Source organism: Vipera berus, assembly GCF_964194415.1.
Source record: "Vipera berus genome assembly, chromosome: 3".
In the NCBI taxonomy this organism is placed as follows: domain Eukaryota; kingdom Metazoa; phylum Chordata; class Lepidosauria; order Squamata; family Viperidae; genus Vipera; species Vipera berus.
This window is the reverse complement of record NC_138204.1, coordinates 148,238,372-148,260,658: the sequence shown is the minus strand read 5'-3', so window position 1 is coordinate 148,260,658 and position 22,287 is coordinate 148,238,372. Positions and strand designations below refer to the sequence as shown.

Here is a 22,287-nt window from a genome sequence, read left to right as displayed (position 1 = left end):
TAACTGAACTGTCTAAAAACCCATAGATTTTTAATTGTTTGGGATTACAATAATGCTACAAGAGGCGTTCTCTCTCTCTCTCTCTCTCTCTCTCTCTCTCTCTCTCTCTCTCTCTCTCTCTCTCTCTCATACTCTATCTCATATACTCTATCTCATATACTCTATCTCATATACTGTGCAGATGTTTCTGAACACAATGCCAGCTATTTGATTGTGCCATTCAGTATATGCTGTTCCTGCCTGCATGATACAGTTGCCCAAAGTATACTGTCTATATAATGAACTGGAATTCTGAGATGTTGTGCTGGATGTTGTCACAATTTGCTATGTAATTGCAATGAGATCTAATTCTAATCATACTATCCACTTCAAGTACACAACATAACACAGATGAAAACATTCCATGGTTCCCTTCAATTATAAGGGCATTTTGCAATAAAATCAGGAGATGTGTCATGCTTTACTTCCGTTGCACAAGAATTATTTACTGAAATCCTGCACTGTGAAACATCACAGTCAAACAGTTTATTCTTTTCTTTCAGTTGATTATACAGCTAAAAATGCAGCTAAAAATAATTGTAAGGTCAAGCAACACAGTTTTGATTTTGATCTATTTGTCAAATAACTTTTACTACTCAAGCTAACAATCAGACAAACAAACTTCTAAAGTACATTCCAAAAAAAGCAAATTATTTTAGATCCTCAAGCCTTTAAGAAGCTTAATAGTAAAACAACTGTGTGCCTCCCTAAAGAAAAAAAACAACCCATTTGATAGCTATAAACAGCAGTACGATATTTATGAAGCTGGAGAAAGACGTACCAGAACAGCAGCAAAAAAGTTAGTACATAAATATAAAGCAGCATTATAGTCTGCAGCACAGTATTCCCCAACCCAATGCTAAAAAAAAGAATAACCAGAAAGTTACACAAACACAAGAAGCCACAGACATACTTTATATAGTTAACAAAAGAGTCAGCAACACTGATCACTACTTGCCGTGATCATATAAAACAGTAAAGTGAACAGATAATTTTAAAGCAGATTTGGATTTCAACTCTTATTTAAAAAAGCAAATTATTTTGATATAAATAATATTACCTATTAATATTTTTCAGTTAACTTTAAGACACCACCACAACCAGTTTCCTTCTCCTATGAATTATTGCACCATATGATTGTACCACCTTGTTGCTGATATTCATACAAGTTTGAAACTTTATTTCATCTTTTTTTTAAAAGACTATCAAAATCTATAATATGTCTAGAATGCTGGAACAAATATATATTAGCGCAAGCATTCAAAAATCAATTGTTAGTCCCACTTGATGTTTGAAACATTTACTACACAAGAACCAAACATCAGTAAGGCACATGGTAACTAGTAGCTATTTCACAGGGTAATTTTAGTATATTCAAACCCCATCAGTGACTATTTGCATAAGTGAGGTAATCTCTACTATACAGTCCATAATTATCCACTCACAGTGCTACATTATATCTCAAGATATGAAGCAAGAAGTAAGGACTATCTACATTTAGAACACTTGGTCTTTCAAAATTCAATATGCTTGGCCTGCAAATTCAGTTGCCAGGAAAAAAAAGTCAGTCCATTAACTGCAACCAACATTATCATCACATAATAACTATGAATTGCTCTGTACCTATGATGCAACTTTCTTTCCTACTTATCCTTTTCCATTCCATATCTGTTTCCAACTGCAATAGGATCATTTTAATATAAGGCATTTACTCAAAGTTGTTGCCAGAACATTTGCAAGCTATCAAATATGAAAAATATGAATACTAAAGGCAAAATCATATTTACATTCTCTTAACTATAGACATAAATAGCGATCCACATTTTCTAAAATATTGTACTGAAATGTTAGGATTACAGAGAAAGAAGTCATCAAAATTTATGATTAAAAAAAAAGATCCCAACTACAGTTTACAGAGTCTTTAAAAAAGAAAAGTAGCAATATCTACCTTTGTTCAAATGCTCAATTAGTGCAGTAATAATTGATGGAGAAAATGAAAAGAAAAACCCCTAGAAGAACTTACCAAAGCAAACAAAGCCTTTTTCTATACAGTAATTTTTTTCATTCATGCTAAAAATTTCCCAGTGACTAACTCTTGGGCTGGTAAAATACTTTAACTGCACTAATGACAGTGTTTACTCTTATTGCATACTGCTACACTGCAATGTAACACTGGGATTACAAAGCAAATGCAAAATATACTGTATTCTGAATTCTAAAGCAAATTAATCTTACATTTAAAGTTTGTTCACATGACAATCCAAACTGCAATAGAGACTTCATACAGATATCACTCACGAATTCTTTCTATTTATAGCTGTCCTAATAGTGTAAACTTCTCCTTTATATCAAATAAAAGGAAATGCAACATTGTTTAAAACACCACAGAAATAATTCCTGTTCCTAAATCCTTCCTTCCAATTAATTCATATGCACTGCTTTATACCTTTTCTCATAGTCTAGAATAATTAGACAGCTTTTTAATAGTCACATTACCGGAGAGCTGACAGGTCATCCCCCATTATAATGGCACAATACACCTGAATTGCCCTGCCACATCATGCTATATTCAAAGCGCAATTCTAAGACGTAATCTCTTGCAAGCTTAGGGATCCTAGGAATCCTCCCCCGCTATCTCTCCATGGCAACAGTAGCTACAGTAAAGACAGTCCACCTCTTACGCAAGCAAAGGGAATATGAAACATTGCCAAGAAAGAGGCCACAAATGCCAGCAGTCAAAACATCACTCTTACTCCTCCCTGTTTAATTGTTGTCTTAAAGAAACAGCAATCAATCTGATTTGATTTTCTTCGTACTGTATTAGAAAGACCTGTGCATGTTGATCTGCATTGGGCTGGTGGAAGGAGGGGGGGGGGAAACATTGTCCCAGAGAATGGCAAATTAGGACTCTAAGTACTTTCCCCACACTTGGAAAAAAAAAACTTCTTCTCAAACATTTCCAGAAAGGCTTTGCCTTCTGCTCCTTAATTGCCAGGATTTCAAGCATCCTTTTTGTCATTCTTCAGTGTGAGTAACATTTTAAGCCAAAGACTACAACGATATCCTATCTTTGAAAAGTTTCTCAAACTAAAAGCTTCCTTTGTTTTCTTGGAACACCACCAAACAAAGAATATGTCACTGGATTGCTTTTTAAGACTTTTGGGATGTTTTAATAAAGTGAAACTAGAGTCAAAGGTTTATTTTAAACAATTACTTTAAAAATATATAGAATGATAAAGTGTCAGAAGAAAACCTCATTCATCTTTGGGCAGGACCCTGAAATATTAGATCAGCTTTAGTATTAAGATTAACCCAGGGTTCAGCAACCTTCTTCCATAGAGGGGCCAGTGGCCATGTATTATCAAAGGATAGTCTCTCTCTCTCTCTCTCTCTCTCTCCCTCCCTCCCTCCCTTTGTCCCCCCCCCTCTCATACACACAAATACACTGGTACTTGAAGGACTATTCAGGGCAAACCATAGAGAAGGGTTTCTTTCTTAGGAAACCAAAGGTGTGCTCTGCAAAGTCTTGGAGTGCCTCTTGTGGTTGGAGAAATAAATGCTTACGGAGGGAGGAAGAAGAGACTTCAGTAACTGAAGGTATACTATAACCACATATCTATATTTATATGTGGGCGTATTACTCAGTACAAATTATTATAGTTTATTAAAATAGCGTAGTCTACATCAGGTATGAGATAGAATTACAAACATGAATTGTTTTTAGGACCACTTTTGAACTAGCAAATCCTAGGCTGCCAAGCCCTGGTATAATCATTACTCTTGAGATTTTATCCTACTTACAAGTGTTGGGGTTTTTTTCCCCATTAAGCAGGCATGGAAACAGAATTGTAACAGAAGTTTTAAAATTAGGCAGACATAAATAAGCCTTTAATAAGCTTCCTAGGTCTCGGCTCTGGAAGGTCCTCACACACATTATGAGAATTAATCATGCTTACCATAAACCTACTGAAATCAATGGGGCAAATTAATCATGACACTCTGTTGTCCACTTTCCAGGACAGATACACATTGATAGCAGTATTAAAGCATTTGGGTGTAGTACAAGCTCTGTAAATAATGTTGTTAAACAGAGATGCCGCTCTATTGATCATAAAAATCTCCAGAAGAACTTCCACAGCATCGGACAATTGCAGCAAAAGAAGGGCAACTTTGCACGATGAATCCATACAATTTCAGAAAATCCCACAATTAGAAACATTTATAGAGGTTATATGATTTCAATGACTTGGTTTATGTTCAGAATAATTCCACAATTCAAGCTTCAAAACAATCAGGATATTCAAGTTAAGATATTCAGTCAAGTTAAGAAATGTTAGTTAGTCTAGAAAAAGCAACAATGGCCACTCAACAATCTAATTTAGAAGCTATCGGGGGGCATGGATAAACTGTCTCTGCACCGAAAGAAATACAAAGGTACAAAAAGATTTCTATTTGTATAGAAATATTCATCTGAATAGATGGTTCTTTATCTACAAAGTCTCATCATAAAAGAAAAATAATAGTATTGCAGGCTTTGCGCTTGGGATGTTAGGAACCATCCGATTCCTCAGTAACACTGTCCAGCAAAAGATCCTCCAGAAAAGATGGTAGTAACTGATCCCTGCCACCACAGCCCCAATTTCCTTTCTTTATATCACTGCCATCATCCTTGGTTATATTGGTCTGTACCCTACTTATTTTAACATAATATTTTATGGCCTAAATCCATAGGCTTCCATATCAAAGCATAATGACAAAAAAAAGATGAAATGTACATTGAACCTATCTTTCACACTTCTGTTCCAACATCAGATGCCAAAATATTAGTCACAAGATTTATGTCATGATATTATGGCTCATAGTTCATCACTTGGCCCCCTCCCCATTAAACGCTATGCCTTTTTTCACTGCTGTTCTATTGTGCATATTTTCCAGGTTAAGAACCTGGATACTTATTGAAAGTCTTTTCCATTTTTATTGCCTTACATCAAAATAGTACATCCAAAGCTATCACAAACACTTACAATAAATCATTTTGACAGCGCCAAGTGGAAAACTGGATATAGAATTCCTGTAATACTGAAATCAACTATACAATTAGATCACAGAAATATATTTCTACCTTCATGTGAGTGGCCTTTGCATAGCAAGCTAAACAATAATTTAATTCAGTAAGTTAAACCCATGAAAATGTAATTGGTGAATAATATGATGTGCCAACCTAGCTATTCTGTTATCTGCTTACTGCTATCAAGTGAGAAAAAGGAAACAATAACTGACAAATATCAGCTTTTTCTTCATCAACAGGAATGGAATCCACTACTGTATGTGTAAAAACAAGACACCAATCATTTTAAGCCACCTTTTGACGATTTAAGCATAAATTGCAAGATGTATCATTTTCCACAATGACATTTTTTTGAATGTCAAAAATTATCTTGCAAAAACAATGCATCTGAACCATGTACAAGAGTTAACAATCAAAGACACATCAAGAACTGTTTGGTCAAATTGTTTTAAGATGCTGTAGAAAAATGTATATAATCAATACACACACAGAGAGAGAGAGAGACAGAGAGAGACAGACAGACAGACAGACAGACTGATAGATAGCAAAGAGCTTAGTTGTGATTTACCTACTGCATCCCTATATCCACTTGAATGGGAATAAACCATTATATTTGCAGGTTTTAAGTTAATTAAGCACATTATCATATTCCACCTGATCACTCAAGAGACATATATAATTCATTTATTCTTCTAAATGATTCAATGAAATAGTTTGGATTTGAAAGAAAGTGACTGACTTGAGTCCTAGTATCAACACGTTACCGATATCGCTACACTATGGTTCTTAGCTTTTGGAAGCCAAATATAACATTGCATTAAAATATGTTAATGTTAACCAAACATATTACATAATTTTGTATTTTGATTGTATTGGCAATTTGTATAAATCACTACTTAGCAATGCTATTAAATCAGAAAATTAGCTAATAATCTACCTTATAGTTTAGGGCCCCAGTTTAACCACACTATACTGACTACAGGTAGCTCTCATCTTGCGACCACAACTGAGCCCAAAATTTCTGTTGCTCAGCCAAACAGTTGTTAAGTGAGTTGTGTCCCATTTTCTGACCTTTATTGTCAAAGTTATGTGAATCACTGCAGTTCTTAAGATAGTAACATGGTTGTTAAGTGAATCTGGCTTCCCCATTGACTTTGCTTGTCAGAAGGTCGCAAAAGGTGATCACATGACCCTGGGGACACTGCAATCGTCATAAATATGAACCAGTTGCCAAACGTCTGAATTTGGATCCGGTGACCATGGGGATGCTACAAGGCCATGTAAAAAATGGTGATAAGTCACTTTTTTCAGTGCCATTGTAACCTTGAAAGGTCATTAAACAAATGGTTATGAGTCGAGGACTACCTGTAATTCCACAAATCTTACTGAAGAGTAGGAACGGGGTTCACTGGAAACCTAGGGGTTACAATTATTAGAAAAAGCATAGCAGGGTTCTGAAGAATAATAGACAGAAATGCATTTGATAAACTTTACATCCTACAGTAAAGACCAGCAAACAAGCAAATGTAAAAATACATTTTTAAAGGGATTTGGGTCTCAAAAAAGGAAAAAAGAGTGACAACATGATACCTTGCCTAGGACACAATGCCTAACAGACAATCCTGGGGGTGAGCTCAGACCTCATTGTTCCAAGTAAACCTTGCTTCCAATAGATATTTGCACAATAGAGGCATTCATTTGCTGTGGTAGTTATGCAGTCTTGTGGCACCACAAAATTTCATCTATGTTTTGTACATGAAATTTCTGCTTTTAAAACCTACTGTCTCAAAGATATTGTGTACAAGATTTGAGCTTTTCAAAGCACAGATCACTTAAGTTCCTAAGATGGATCTTTTTAACATAGGAATGAACTGTCTGTTGAATCTTCTCAGTAATCAACTTACAGCTGATTTCCAGTAGAAAAAATGGCCATCTGAATGTGTTTCCAAAGGAGCTCTGAGGGCCAAATTTTCCACTGGCTAGGCTTAGCAGGTTTCCTAAGTCTGAAGAAACTTGTCGGAAAGAAAAATTCTTCAGAATCAAACCTTTTGATCCTCTTGACAGCTGTGGCTTGCAGAAAAGGCTCTGGAACTGAACTTAACTGGAAAGCAAGGCAAGCAAGCAAGTTCATTGTGGAAAACCCAGCCATTTTTAAATACTTTTAAAACAGATACTTAAATGAGCCTTCTACTTCTTAGGCATATAATTTTGCATATTTACCTTACTTGTTTTAAAAGTTTTTTTTCAGTTGCAGCCTTTTTGTTTTGATAAACTGTGTTATTGCAGAGCTCTGTGACTGAAAAAGGCGAGGAATGGGATTGTTGGAGTTGTGCAAAAATAAGGATGCCTGACACTACTTTCTAAATCGACCTTTGAAACATAGGAATTTAAAGTTTGGGGAGAACTTTATTTTTCTACTTAATAAGCCTGCTTCACACGATAAAGAACTCTGCAGGAGTTGATTTTAAGAAGTTTGTTGTATGAGAAGAAAAAGCTTTGATTACATACATATGTGGTCAGATTTTTTTAGAAGAAAACAGGCCGAGCTGGGGTGTGTATGAGCAAAGTTAAACATATAATCAACTTAAGAGTCGCTGCATTCCCACAAGCACTCCAAGTTCAACCCCTCCTGAATTGTGTTAACTCTTATCTACAGTAATGCCAATTTAGAACTTAACTTTAACTGACCAGTTTCATGCATATAGGCTTGAATAAATTTATACTGCAACCTAATCTAATTCTTTGCACCTGACAGATTTATAATTCCTGGCTATGTTTGAATATTTGCTATTTAACCACAAAAGAGAATCAAAGAGCAGAACATTACCCAATCTACTGATTTATCAGAATAAAGCTTATAACATGTATTCTTGTGACAATTTGTGAATTCATAACAGGATTTTTTGCATGCAAAAAATAAGAAAAATAATTAGGACACTTCACATTTAGATATTTTATTTTTCCTGATTTTTCCTAAACCTTTTTCTGAATTAATTCCAATTCACTTTTGAGAAGAAATGTAGAAACAAATTCTTTCAACCTTAATTCTTGCATAATGAAACTCTTTAAACTGCGAATAACATATCATTGGCTCTTTTTTTCCAGGGATAAAGTTTATATGTTATTCTTCCACTAGTGAAGACCAAGAGTGAATTTAGATAAGATTTCAACCTCAGATTCAGTTATATGTCATAGTGAAAAGGGCAAGCCTTTTTTTCTATCCATGTTGCATACATGGAATGCAATCTAGCTATAGTGTTTAAAGCGTCCTAAAAATGTTTAAGGAATGTTGGCCTGAAAAGTTCCAATAAAATGTTGCTGTGACCTTTTAACTGGATATTTTAACTGGGCAATGATAAAATTGCTCACATTTACTCCAAGCTAAAAGCTTGATGGTCAAAATCTGATTAGTTGATACCACTGATGCAATACAACAGGGGTGTCAAACTGCCATCCCGCAGGCCAGACACATCACGCGGAAGCTGCGCCCACCCAATTGCTGGCAATGGCAAAATTGTCCCAATACATTGTGCGACATCACATGACATTGCGAGTTTGACATGTCTGCAATACAATGTTAACTGGGAGATTTCTCACATGTGAATTTCAAGCACATGTTCCTTGTTCTGTTAAATTTATTCCCTACTCATCTAGCTGGTTTAGGTTGTCGGGATGGGATAAGGAACTGGATCTGGGAAGTAGTTAAGATCTCATTGCACGAGGAACAAGTATGGACTACTTTTAAAGAGACCCCGTATGCCTCCTCTTCAAGAAAGTTGCCTTAAGTCCACCAACTATCACTCTATTTTTATGGAAGGTTGGTGATATGGAATAGTTACCCAAATTTGCTTCCCATTCTTGAGGAGTCATAAAATTGGTGAGCCGTGAATTACAGATGATCATGGAAAAAGGGGTTATCTAGATTTTCATCCAGCTGAGTATAGGATAGAAATAGTTGTATTAATAGATGGCCTGGGACAGGAGTGGGACAAAAGAAGTGACATCTTTGTCCTATTGGAAGTCTTAATGGTCTTTGATACTGTCTTTTTTACTTTTAGATCCCCAGCAGTGGATGAAAATCAGTCATTTAACCAATTTCAAAGTTATGGCTGCTGCAGTGCCCCACAATCATTCGCCCTTATGACTGACCGCGGGGAGACTACAGTGTCCACACACACACACATCTCTCCTCCACATCCTGTCCCACCAGAACCGCAGAGGCCTTGGGCCTACTCCCCACACATCCATCACCCATCACATACTTATCTTTTGAAAATATCAGACCTCATGTTGCAGAAGAACAGGCCATCCATCCCTGGGTCATGTGGCTGCCCATAATTCCTTGTGAGTGCACCAAAATGGCAACTAATTCTGTAAGACCCATGGATGAACTGTCCATTTTGCTGCCTTAACAAAGTCTGCAGAGCAGAGATCTTCAAAAGGTAAGGAGGATGGTGCGGAGGCTGGTGGGGTGGGAATCAGGCCTTTGGCCTGCAAGGACCTGGTGGAGGAAGAAAATGCCGGCAGGGTATGGTGGGAAAGGGAAAGGCCTACAGTGATCTGGTAGGAAAGGGAAGGGTCTGTGGAAACCTAAGGGGTGGCAAGCGGAGCATGAAATATCTTGGGTAATGGGGGAGGCCTGGGCCACGCAGGCCTGGACTTGCACTAGGCCTCTAAAGATCTCCCCAACTCAAGGCACCCTGTATTCCTCTTAAAACCTGTGCATTCAGTTAATGGCTACATTAGGTAGAGCAGGGGGTAGGGGTCATAAGCGAGACCATTTCTTTTAATGGTCATCACCACTTGTGATAAGCACCACCGTGATAAGCAGTCTCCATTACAGTCATATATCAAGGATTATCTATATTATTATGGTTTAGTGATTTTGCTCCTTTGTAAGGTGGCAATGCTAGTCAGTGCCTATGATGAGAAAAAAGAGGTCTTAGGTACTGTAATGTGAGGTGGCCCAGGGCTCACTCTTCTCTTCCAACCTATAAGAGGTCATTCATAGACATTTAGTATGATATACAGTAGATGTGTGGATGATACCCAATTCTGTATTTCCATCCAGAATAAAATGGGAGATGTGGCTGAGGTCATGATTTGGTGTTTGGAGGCTTTCAAAGTCTGGCTGAGGAGATTCTAAAAGTCTCCAGGATAATGCTAAGAGTCAACACAAGCAAAATTAGGAGTTTTCTACTTTTGATTCTGGGTGGGTTATGATCTCTCTAAGCGTATATGATGAAAACCTGGAATAAAATTCCAAGTAAAAATCCCCAGCCTAGAAGGTCTTTGCCCACACTCAGATGATATGCCAGTTTTAATTATCATTTCAATTTGCATACCTAACCATTCACTGACTAAGAAACACAATGCTAAATCTACTATTGATCTTCTTCCCTATCCAAGCAGTATTAACTGGCATGCTTTAATGATTGAACATCAGAGAAACAAAACCATATTGTTACTGCATCTCTGGTGTCCATTATTACTAAGTTAGGTGAATCACTCAAAATAAATGATCAATATATTCTTTCTTATCCCCGCTGTGCCATTATTGAAACCTGACTGTTCTTATTAGTGTTAATTGTTCTTGTATTAATTTTGCTGGGTTTTTAAATAAGAACTTTGTAGATAATTTTTAATAAACAAACTTGTAATTTTTAGACCAGAAAAAAATGTATTCATGGTATAAAGAAAATTATTCATCTTTCTTCCATATTTTATCATTATCCAGCTACTAAAACTCTTAAAATTCCAAAATAGGTAGTTAACTGCATATTTAGCTACCCCTTTAAAATTCAATATAAGTATATTTGGAACAAGCAACAGCTGTTCATTTATATCCCGCCTTTATTATTTTTATATATAACCAAAGCAGTGAACTTATCTAATATTCCTAAATGGAGATTTACCAAAGTGGTTATTTATGCCAGATTTAATACTTTATTAATTTGGAAAGAATTCATGCACAGTCTATGTTCATTTCAGTAGATGAAATCAACTGCTCTTGTTTCGAAAAACTTGAAGTTTGAGATTGAACACTTTTTGAACAACCAAAAAACCACGTTTTATTCTTAAGGAAAAAAAATCAAAATTTTATTCATAAAAGATAATTTCTGCTCTGTAGCTAAAGTATAACAATCCCAAATTATGGATTATGTTGGCCTACAATATTTGAAAGAACTTCATCCCCAGGTTTGCCTCTCTTTGAAAGAAACAAAACAGTGGTAAAAAGGAAAAAAAGGAAAGTGATAACTCCACTTAATATCAAATGCGATCCCCGATTTATTTTTCTCTGGGGCAAGAGCCAGTCGGAGAGAAAAAATAGTTTTGAAATTCTTTAGGTAAGTAGGTAAATCTTTACATTAGATTCCAACTTTACATATAAACTAGACAGACTAAAATTAAACAGGTAAGCCCACCCTGAAGCCAAATTGCTGACATAGGCCAAACCATTGAAACCATAGTAATTTATTGTCCTATTACTATGGATTATTTTCAATTTGTCAATCTTGAAGATATAAATAGGACTTATGGAAGGTAAAGGTTGCAATACTTGTTTGCGCTTCTCTTATCTTTTCCAGTTGATTAAATTGAATAGGATCAAACTGACATCCTGTTTAAGAGAAGGATCTGCCTTGTGGCTAGGGCTTATTTTCTTCTACTTAAAGAAGGCAATTATTAAACATATGTTCTTGCGGACTAGAAAACAGTTGGAGTAACATAAGTTTTAAAAAGAGATCAAGTCTACATAAGAAATTATACACCAGTTAATCTAAAGATTGTTCACAACAACACAAAAATTGTAGAAGAATAAGTATTTTTCTACAATAAACACATCTGTTTGATTAAATTCACATATTTTTTAAAACTACCGCAAGCCTGTTGATAAAGAGTAAGGTTGAAGTACTGAATTTGCAGAATTTGATTGTCAAGTCCTTCATCAGTCTTTTAAACAAACCTAGCAACTATGAGATAGGAAGACAAGCACTATTATGGACCAGTTACTCGTAAAGGATACTAAGGAGAAAACAATAATTTTCATATCTGAGAGGTGTGCAAGTCCTCAGGAGATCACAGCTTGGCTAATTCACTTGTATTTATCTGTAAATGCTCTGAAGTTGAAAAAGAATAGTGAGGTGGCCAGATTTTCTGATGATACCCAAGCTGTTCACATAATAAAATCAACAACAGATTGCAAAGAACTCCAAAAGGATCACCACAAACTGAGGAAATAGGCTTTAAAACGGCAGATGCAGTAAAATGTAAGCAAATGTAATGTAACACATATTGGCTCTAAAAACTCAGCTTTTACATTATACATTAACGAGTTGCAAGCTAACTGTGACTGATCAAGAAAGAAGCCTTACTCAATGAAAATATCAATACTTCCCTTTCCAATAATTAAAAAAGATTGGGGGGAAAAATCAATATTACCCAATTTGGTGTTGGCAATGCAGTACCAGTTATACACCTTGCAGCCCTAGAAGTCTAAATAAAAACAAAGAGGAAAGTTGACCTGTATAAAAGTATCCGTAATGAATTCATAAATATTGGTCTATGGTAACCTACTAGAGCAAGGGCCGGCAACCCAAAACAGTGAAAGAGCCACTCGGAACCGGTTCCCCCAGAAAAGAAAAAACTCGGAGCCGCAAAGAAGGGTGCGCATGTGCGCGCATGCACGCGCATGCGCAAAACAACAGGCTCCAACTCTTCCGCCCAGGAAACAAGAGGTTCGCGGACCGGTTTTCACGCCGCCTTCCAGCTGCTGCCACTACTGCTGCAAACTGGAAAGGGCGATTCGTAGCTTCGGAAGCCCCTTAAGCAGGAAAGCGTGTCCCGATGAAGCCTTTTCCTACCAGGCTTTGCTGCAAAACCCCACATCGTCCAGGGCCCCCGTGATCGCCCAGAAGTGACCCAACAAACAGTTAGCACACCTTTCTCGACCTGCAAAACACCACAAGCGCAGCAAACGCCCTCTCCGAAGGGAACCGGGAACCCTTCCGCTCCCTAAACCCAACGATTAGCGAATGGCGTCGGCTGGTCTTCTTGCTCCTTTCCCTCCCTCCCTCCCTCTGCCGCCTGCCATTCCCACGTCACCTTTACTCCTCGCCTTTACCTTTGCTAAGCCTGCCCGTGACGAGTTTGAAGAGGGTGCGGGCAAATTTAACGAGGCCGCGCTTGCACCACTTCCCACACCTGCTCATGGCTCCCGAGGAGGAAGGGCCCAGCTTCTCTTCTGCTAGCTAGCCCGAAAAGTCCTCGCCAACTTCAAGAGCACAAAACTCCCAACTGAAGCCGGGTGGGGGAAAGGGAGGTGGCCCTTTTGCTGCCGCTTCCCCGGACGCCGGGCTTCCCGTGCGAAGCTTGCAGCCTTGGGAGGCACCTGCGCGGCAGCGGCGGCGAGTCTCCCTGGCGATGGGCGCTGGGTCGCGGGGCCGTTTTCAGCCCGGGCGCCACCAGAGCTGCCCGAGCGCCCTGCCCCTCCCCCCAGGGCCTCCAAACCACTGCCACCGGTTTGGAGATCATGTTTGACGAAGGCGGAAACTCTGCAAACAGAACGGTTGAGGTTTGGAGAGCTGCGCGTGCAGCTCTCCAAACCGCCGCCGCTCGTTTGGAGATCTGCTGCCACCGTCAAACATGGACGAAGGCGGAAGCTCTGCAAACGGGATGGTGGCAGTTTGGAGAGCTGCACACGCAGCTCTCCAAACTGCCATTGCCCCGTTTGGAGAGTTGCTGCTTTCGTCCGCATTTGAAAGAAACGCGGAAGGGAGCAGCTCTCCAAACGGTGCGCCGGAGGTTTGGAGCTCCTCCACCCATTTGGAGATCTGCCGGCTTCATCCATGTTTGAGGAAGCCAGCAGCCCTGCAAAAGGGGAGGAGGAGGTTTGGAGAGCTGTGCGCGCAACTCTCCAAACCGCCGCCGGCCGTTTGGAGATCTGCTGGCTTCCTCAAACATGGACGAAGCCGGCAGCCTTGGAAACGGGGCGGAGGAGGTTTGGGGAGCTGCGCGCGCAACTCTCCAAACCGCCGCCGGCCGTTTGGAGATCTGCTGGCTTCCTCAAACATGGACGAAGCCGGCAGCCTTGGAAACGGGGCGGAGGAGGTTTGGAGAGCTGCGCGCACAGCTCTCCAAACCGCCGTTGCCCCGTTTGGAGAGCTGCTGCCTTCGTTTGCATTTCTTTTGGCCCCGAAAGGCATCAGCTCTCCAAACCTCCGCCGCCCCATTCTCTCAATGGGACTTTTTTGCAGAATGACAGAGGAGGCCTGGGAGCCGCATGAGACGGCTTAAAGAGCCGCATGAGGCTCCGGAGCCGCGGGTTGCCGACCCGTGTACTAGAGAAAGGGGAAAAGTCTCTACATAGAAGCATGTAATTGCTCTTCTTTTCTGTAGACTTTCAAATAATGTGAATTAATAGTGATGGTAATCAACATTACAATTGTGTGAGAGAAAAGAGCACATTAGTCCACTGATCACTAGTACCGGTACTATAAAAGTTCCTCAGTGATGATATTGACCATTATAAATATTAGGAGGGAGTTTCTTTGGCAGATCTTTTCTAAAACACCCAGACTTTACTTAACCATATTTCTTTTTGGCTTTCCAACAAAAGCATTCCTTTCCAAAAACAATCAGGTCAAAATTATATATATATTAAAATATTTATTAAGCAACTTTTAAAAAAGTAATCTGGGAATTCCTATTTCAATAATGGAGGAGAATTAAGCACTGAACCTAAAAGAAATAATATACTATCAGACGATTTCTCAGAAAGGTTGAAAGCCTTCAGTTTATTAGAAATCTCAACCCCGCCTCAAACTGTGTTTGCTACAGCTGCCAAAGCTGTGTTTCCAAAGCCTAAGGGGGAAAAAGACCGATTCGTTAGGGTACTGACTCAAGAGACACATTTGCAGCATTGTTTACCAGAAGCACAGGATTCAAATTAACAAGCAGGTACAAGTCCATAGCTGTATTCAACTGCCTGTTTCTTAAAATGCATGGGGAGAATCCCAAAGGATTACTTGCTAAGTGAAGACAGATAAGGAAGAAAAAGGAAGAGAATGGCAGAAACATTTTTTTTAGAAGGATAACCAAAAAATTGAAAAGGAAAAACATAGAATTCCATTAGAATTGCAAACACAATTTAAAATAAAGTTCAGATGGCCTTATCTTTCCATAAGCCCTAATTTAGCACAACTCAGCCACCAATTTACAATATATACAGTACACCAGGCATGTCAAATTCGCGACGTCACATGATGTCGCGTGACGTATCGTGACTTTTCCCCAATTGCCGGCAATGGGGTGAGTGCGGTTTCGGTGTGACGCATCCGACCCGCAGGCCAGCAGTTTGACATGCCTGCAGTACACAATCTAATAGCTTCAAAATTACATTTCTAACCTAACTGAATTAGAGACAAGAACTATTTTGAGTTGTTAAAATGCTGGGAGATAAACATGCTTTACCTGTTGGCCAATGAACAGCTAATTGTATAGAACTTTCAACAAAGATAAAAACAACCATAAATCCAAAAGAATTTCACATAGTAGATTCATTTTACAGCTGAGAATGTAAGGAAAATCCACTGTGATCATAGACTACCTTCTCATCCTAGACATTATTAGCATCCATTTCCGACTACGATATGAATCTTTTTTTTGATATCTAAGAAAAATGGACCAACCCAATACCAAAGAACACCTGATCTAAAGTTCTAAAAACAATGCTGTCCTTTAAATATTTCATAGAAATTAGTATTTAACATCTCTAAAAAGCTAGAAGCTTAAGGAGAAATGAAAAAAACCCACATGTCCTTGTGTTCCTGTAGTCAACCCGCCTCTAAGGAACTGACTCTTATCAGAGTTGCTCACAGTTAACACTTGTTGGGTACAGTAACGTAATGTACATTATGCTATTCTGCCTTTACATTTTGAATCACTTTATTCCAAGAAGATTTTTGTCTTCTCAGCTACAGATGCTTAACTTCAGTTTGTGTTGTTTTCTGTGCTCCTTTTAAGCCTTTCAACCAATTCTAACTTACCGGTATATAATGTTCAAACAAACATGCACTAATATTTAATCAATTTACTACACTGGATTCCTCATTAATTGCAGCTTTGGTGTCTTTAATTCCTTCCTTTTTCCCCTTTAAAGGTTATGTTTGCAGACATACTCCAAGAAAATATTAGTAAAGTAGAAATGGCAGGTCTCTGACCTTACATTTTTTTTCTTGTTTTCTCTAATTTTTTAAAGTGGATTTGGGATGGTTGTTGGTATTGTCAGCAAGTTACATTTTACTTCAAAACTTAAATTTATTCTCAGAAAGCGTTTTTGCAATTTTCAGGGAAAGTGTTACTCATTCTTCTTCACTACTAACAAAGCTTTGAGTACTCTCATGAGACATGAACCCAAGTTGTCTGTAAGTCAGCAGTCATAGAAATTGAAGTGATAAAATAAATAACTAAAACAATGCTGTTAAAATTTTGTGAATATATTTTAACTGTTTTCATAGTTTAGATGATTACTAAAATACTGAATGTTTAGTGCTACCATTTCAACACCAGTATTTCCACTGGAAAATGAAAAAAGTCTCTCAGCCAAATTATATGCCGCCCTGACTTAAATATTATGGCATATAGAGCAATACAGAAACATTAAGTGTAGTTTTTTTCAAGTTAAGTTGTCTACTTATACAAATAATAAATATAACAGGAGGATAAGAGACAGTTTGACAAATAAAACTGCTCTAAAAGAGCTCTCATGGCACAGACGTTTTTTTTAAAATACAACAAATGTGTTGCACCATCTGGAAAATTCACATATTTATTATAGCTTAAATTTGTATAACCTAGAGCATCTGTTAAGTAGATCAGAACTGGGCAGGAAACAAATCAGGCCAAACTGGTATATTTGGGAAATTTTTGAATGATATTGGCAAGGTTTACTGACTCTCCATTTTTAACACTGACAACAAAACAACTTTTCTCACTTTATCAATTGAGAAAATAAAGTATCCAGGAATGGATTTTATATAAAACCCGAGTTTCAATTTGTGAGCTCAAAATAAATTCCTGGGCTTAAATCTTTGATTCATTCTTTCTAGGATAACAGGGCATTTTTTTCCCATTGTGTTTTAAAAATTTCTTTTTAGTCTCATCCTCAGTCTTGGAGCAGACTTTGTAGAAGAACTGTGTTAATCTACTGTATAGTGGTGGGGGGAGAAATCAGGAGTCCGATAGCACTTTTTGTGGCAAATATATTTTATTAAATAGCATACTCTTTTGTAAGCTTAAAAAACTTATGCCTTTAAAAATGTGTTACTCAGGAAAAGTTATATAAGACTCCTTATGATGTATAATCTTGGTTCTCACCAGTGATCTCTCACCCAAATTCTAACCAACTTTACTCAACTGCTAAGTCAAGATAAGGTCAGCCATGGGCCACCACTTGCTGAGACTAATATTCCTTTCCAAAAGCTAAATCACTGATTTGTTCAGCTTTTGTCCATGTTCCCTTTGTATTCTCTAAATAAAGAAAAGCATGATATTCTTTTGAGTATAGCCTTCATTTGCTGTTCAATAATCACATGAAGTATTGAAGTTTAAATATCTAGCCCCAGGACAAAATCTAGTACAGGAATATCATGATTAGCAACATTGAGATGCTCAGTTAAAGGTTCTTCTAAGACATCATTATTGTTATCCCCAGAAATATCTAGCCCAGTGATGGCGAACCTATAACACAAATGTCACAGGTGACAAGTCATGCCATTTTTTGCTGACACGTGGGGCCCGAGGCCTCCAAAAATCATGCAAGCATCCTCATGCAAATTTCAGAGACTCTGTGAGAGGAGGGCTACTATCTCAGGCAACTTCCAGAAGTCCAGACAGGACATCCAGACAACCAACCCTCTTTTGTCCTTGGCAGGGTCTGGGCGGGAAGAAGGGGGAGGGGGTGACACACCAACAGAATTAAGGTAAACATGTTCTGAATTTTTGAGATGCCAAACCCTAAAAGATCCTAGGCTTGCATTCTCGGTAATGTGCATAATTATGGAGCTCTGGAAAATAGTGACATACTAGTAAGGATGAATAAAAGAGTTTCTGAGTCAACCCATAGCTCATAATATGATATGAATAGAACTTTTTAGATCACAGGATTTTGATTTCTGTTTTACCTAGCATCTATGACAATACTATTTTTCACACACAAATATGCGGAGATCCTATTCTACAGCCCTTCTACAATTCCTTTTATTCATATTATGTTGGGTCTGAGCTTAGATTGAAAACAGTCATGCACGTGTCAATTTCTGAAATAAAAATATTGATCTTAATGGGACAAAATATTTCTTTCCTGCAAGCTTTCCTCCAGATTTTGTAAATCAGCCTAGTTCTGATCCATTAGAAGCACAGATGGGATTGTGTCAAGATGTTCTGCATTATGTTCATTCCAAAACTGAAATATGTTTATACTGGAATCAAATTGCCAGAAAAGCCTTTTTGGTTTCGGCGTCAAATAGCATATCTGGCGTCAGATAGCGTATCTTTAAAATTCTTGCAAGCAAACCTCAAACATACTTCTTTTTGTCTCTGCAACAGTGATGAACATTTTGGTCAAATAATGGTGACCATTTAAAGCTCAGTGGCCAACAGATAAGTCATGGTTAATATGTAATCCTATAAAATCTTATGACATGCAGTGAGACATCACTCAAGTCATAATATTTAATCTAGGCACAAAATTTAATGACAAAAGAACATCGTTTTATTTCATTCAAGGGGCAACCTTTCATAATTCTCAAACTGTAACTTGCAACTCCCAGGAATGTTGTGAACAGTTTACAAAAGTTTTGCAATTTTCTTTTTAAATTTTCCTCTGTCAAGCTTGGACTTTGAATTTTTGTATGCCCATCAATCTGTTCCTTTTTTTGGCAGAGGCATGAGGATTCTGTGAACTCAAAAAGAAAAATTCGATTTGATGTTTATACAGTTTTTGAAATGAAAATGTTTATAATCACTTATCTGTTTCTTTTACAAAATGTTTTAATGTTGTATCCATTAAAATCTATCATTACCTCAGTAAGGTTTTGTGACTTGCTTTGATTATATCACTTCCATTATGTACTCTATGGAGTCGGGTTTTTAATGGCATTAATACGGACAACATTCTAATTCTGCAAGATTTAGCTGCTGATGTGTTTTTGGAAAATTCATTCCATGTTAATGATGCATTGACACTGATCACCAATAGTGGGGTTTAGTTTTTCTTGGAAATATTTGTCTTCTCCACCATCTTTGCAGGCATGGCACATAATAATACATACATATTCTATGGAGCATCTGTAGAAGTCTACATGTTTGCAATTATCAGTTTGTTAATATTTATTTAAAAACTGTACATAAAAATATTAAAGCTTAAAATTTCATAATACAAGTGGACTCATTTATCTCTTGCTCAATCCTAACCTGAATGAAATCCTTTGTTTTATTCCTGAGAGGTGGCAGAATTAATTTATCTTTTCAGTGGGGTTGCAGTTTTGCTAACTTTGAGAACCCCTGGCTTAGATTAAAACATTTCTTCACATTTCTTCATACGGTTTTGACACAGATAGGGTTTCTACCCCAGCAAATCAATACTTTTTTAACAAAATGAATGGAGACTTTCAATTTATACATATGGCTAGAGAAAAAACACCAATATATTGTTGAAATAGTTCTTCTTCCTTTTTTTTGTCTGCCAGTGAGATTTGGCTGATTATTTTAGTTGTCTTGAATGCATTCTATTGATATACCTATGTCCTATGCAATAGTTATGTAACTGAGTTGTTGACTAATGAAAATTTGCAGAACCAACATGTGTGACTTTATTTGCCATCAAGCAAAAACTTCTTGGACAATATTTTATCACTAGCAGCAGGCAAAAAAGGAACTATTCAGACCAGAATTTCCATCACTGTGCCCAGGTTTACAATCTTTTTTTCCCCCACAGTTGTTAAATAAATCACTGGAGTTGTTAAGTGAATCATGTGTTTATTAAGCAAATAAGGCTTCCCCTTTGACTTTGCTTTTTTAGAAGCTATCCGGGAAATGGCGATCACATGACCCTGGGATGCTGTAACCATCATAAATAAATGCCGGTAGCCATGTGCCCGAATTTTAATCATGTGACTTTGGAAATACTATGACAGTGTAAGTGTGAGGACCAGTTGTAGGTCACTTTTTTCAGTGTCACTATGACTTTGAATGGTCACTAAATGAATGGTGGTAAATCAAGCTCTACTTGTAGCATACTAGTAACATTACCTAGTAAACTACCATGAGACAAGGCATAAAGCTATCATATATAATTTTATTCGGCAAAAGATTTAACCATTTCTCTCAATTCTTAATAGCTGTTAAGCATACATTGTTGTATTAGAACAGTGATCCCCAACCTTTCCAGCTTTGAGGACTGGCGGGGGAGAGAGAGAGGTAATGGTTCTACATGTGCGCACAGCTTCATTTGCATGAGCAGCGGGCATGCATGCCCACTGCTCACACAAATGCAGCTGCGCACATGTGCACTCACTCACTGCTTCCGCAGCTCGGTTCCGAACTGGCAGCAACCTGGTAATAAGCCGTGGCCCGGGGGTTAGAACCCCTGTATTAGAATAGAGACAAGTTTTTTCTTAAAAATTATGAATGCCAAAGTGAAAATGGACTCTAAACTAAGAGACTGAGTCCTCCATGAGTGGTCAGCAAAAAGCTTCATTATCAAATGTACATACAATGGAAGTCATACAGGATAATGAGGATAAGGATGAGGATTCAAATCTGCAAACTTAAGTAGTTAATAAATATGTTATTTCAGAAAGTAAATTTCCATACTTAGATTTCCTTAGCTCAGCAAGTATTCTATTCCTAAGAAGCATCAAATCAAAAGATGATCGTAAAACCCAGAGGGCTAACAAAAATTGGACAGAACCAACAAAGCATTTTGCAGTATTTTACAAAAGCATAAGTGGAAAATCTGAGAAGAGATTAATAGTATTAATGGAAAAATTATCTCCTTCACTTGAACCAAACCTTCCAATTTATAAATAATTTACATGTATCATGTTCTTTATCAAAGCATTTCACTGAAAGACAGGACATTATATTAGTATTTTAAGAGCATTATGAGTGCATGTTTTACAGGTGGAATATATTTAGCATCATGAGGAAAACCTCAATTAAAAAGCTGAATGTAATGATGTATTTTAATGAATGAGAAATTAAAAACAGTATAACAGTATTGCCTTTTAATTGCTTACTGAATTAACTAGAGATGACAGAGGTAAAGTAGTACATAGAAAGACACCTTCCAAATGTATAGTTTTCATTCAACTCTTTTTGTCTTAATTAAATCAACTAATTTACTCACTACAAACAAAATGTGCTTGTGTGACAAGCAGTGAAGGAAAAGTACTTAGCAATGCATTCATATTTTTTTCATCTATTATCACAAGAGAGGAACAAACCAGAAAAAAAACTTTACGTAATGTGCAACCCAGAAACTACAGTGTATTTATTTGGACAAGCCACGACATAAAATAATCACAAATCCTGATTTACAGATTGGGTGTATGTTTATATGTATATGTATGAATGCATTGCTTGTACTTTCCACCCATTCCTCAGTTTGGTGATTACCACAGTTAGCAATCATTCACAAATATGATGGTAATTAAAAAAAACGTTTTCAAACCAATCTATGCATTCATAACCAAATTTCATGCACCTAAAAACAATGTAGACCAAAGAATAACATTGGACTAACTATATGTAGAACTTTATCTGAATGACATGACAGCAACAAGAGTCCTTTGCAGCGTTTCTCTGTGTCCATGTATTCATTTAGCGACCATTTACTTCAAGAGCTAGTCTTTGGAATGTAACCTAGTCACTAAATGAGAAGTGGGTGGAATTCATGTAAATTACACAAAGCATTTAAAACTAGAATGGTTTTTGAAGAAAACAGTAACCAAAACCAATTTCAAATGTCATAGGTGTCACAAAAAAAGCTTTAAGTCAGGTTGCATTCAGTATATATAGGAGACCATGGCATATATGAACAATGTTCTAATATTAACCTTTAAAATTAGATGAACAGATCACTAAACAGACCAGAGTGCATGTGTCCAAGATAGAAAATG

At 37.4% G+C, this 22,287-nt stretch overlaps 1 protein-coding gene across 1 annotated transcript in view; it reads right to left on the bottom strand.

The window, feature by feature from the left end:
• HIVEP1 (HIVEP zinc finger 1) overlaps positions 1-22,287 on the bottom strand; it is a 91,876-nt gene that overhangs the window by 62,732 nt on the left and 6,857 nt on the right. The window lies entirely within an intron of this gene.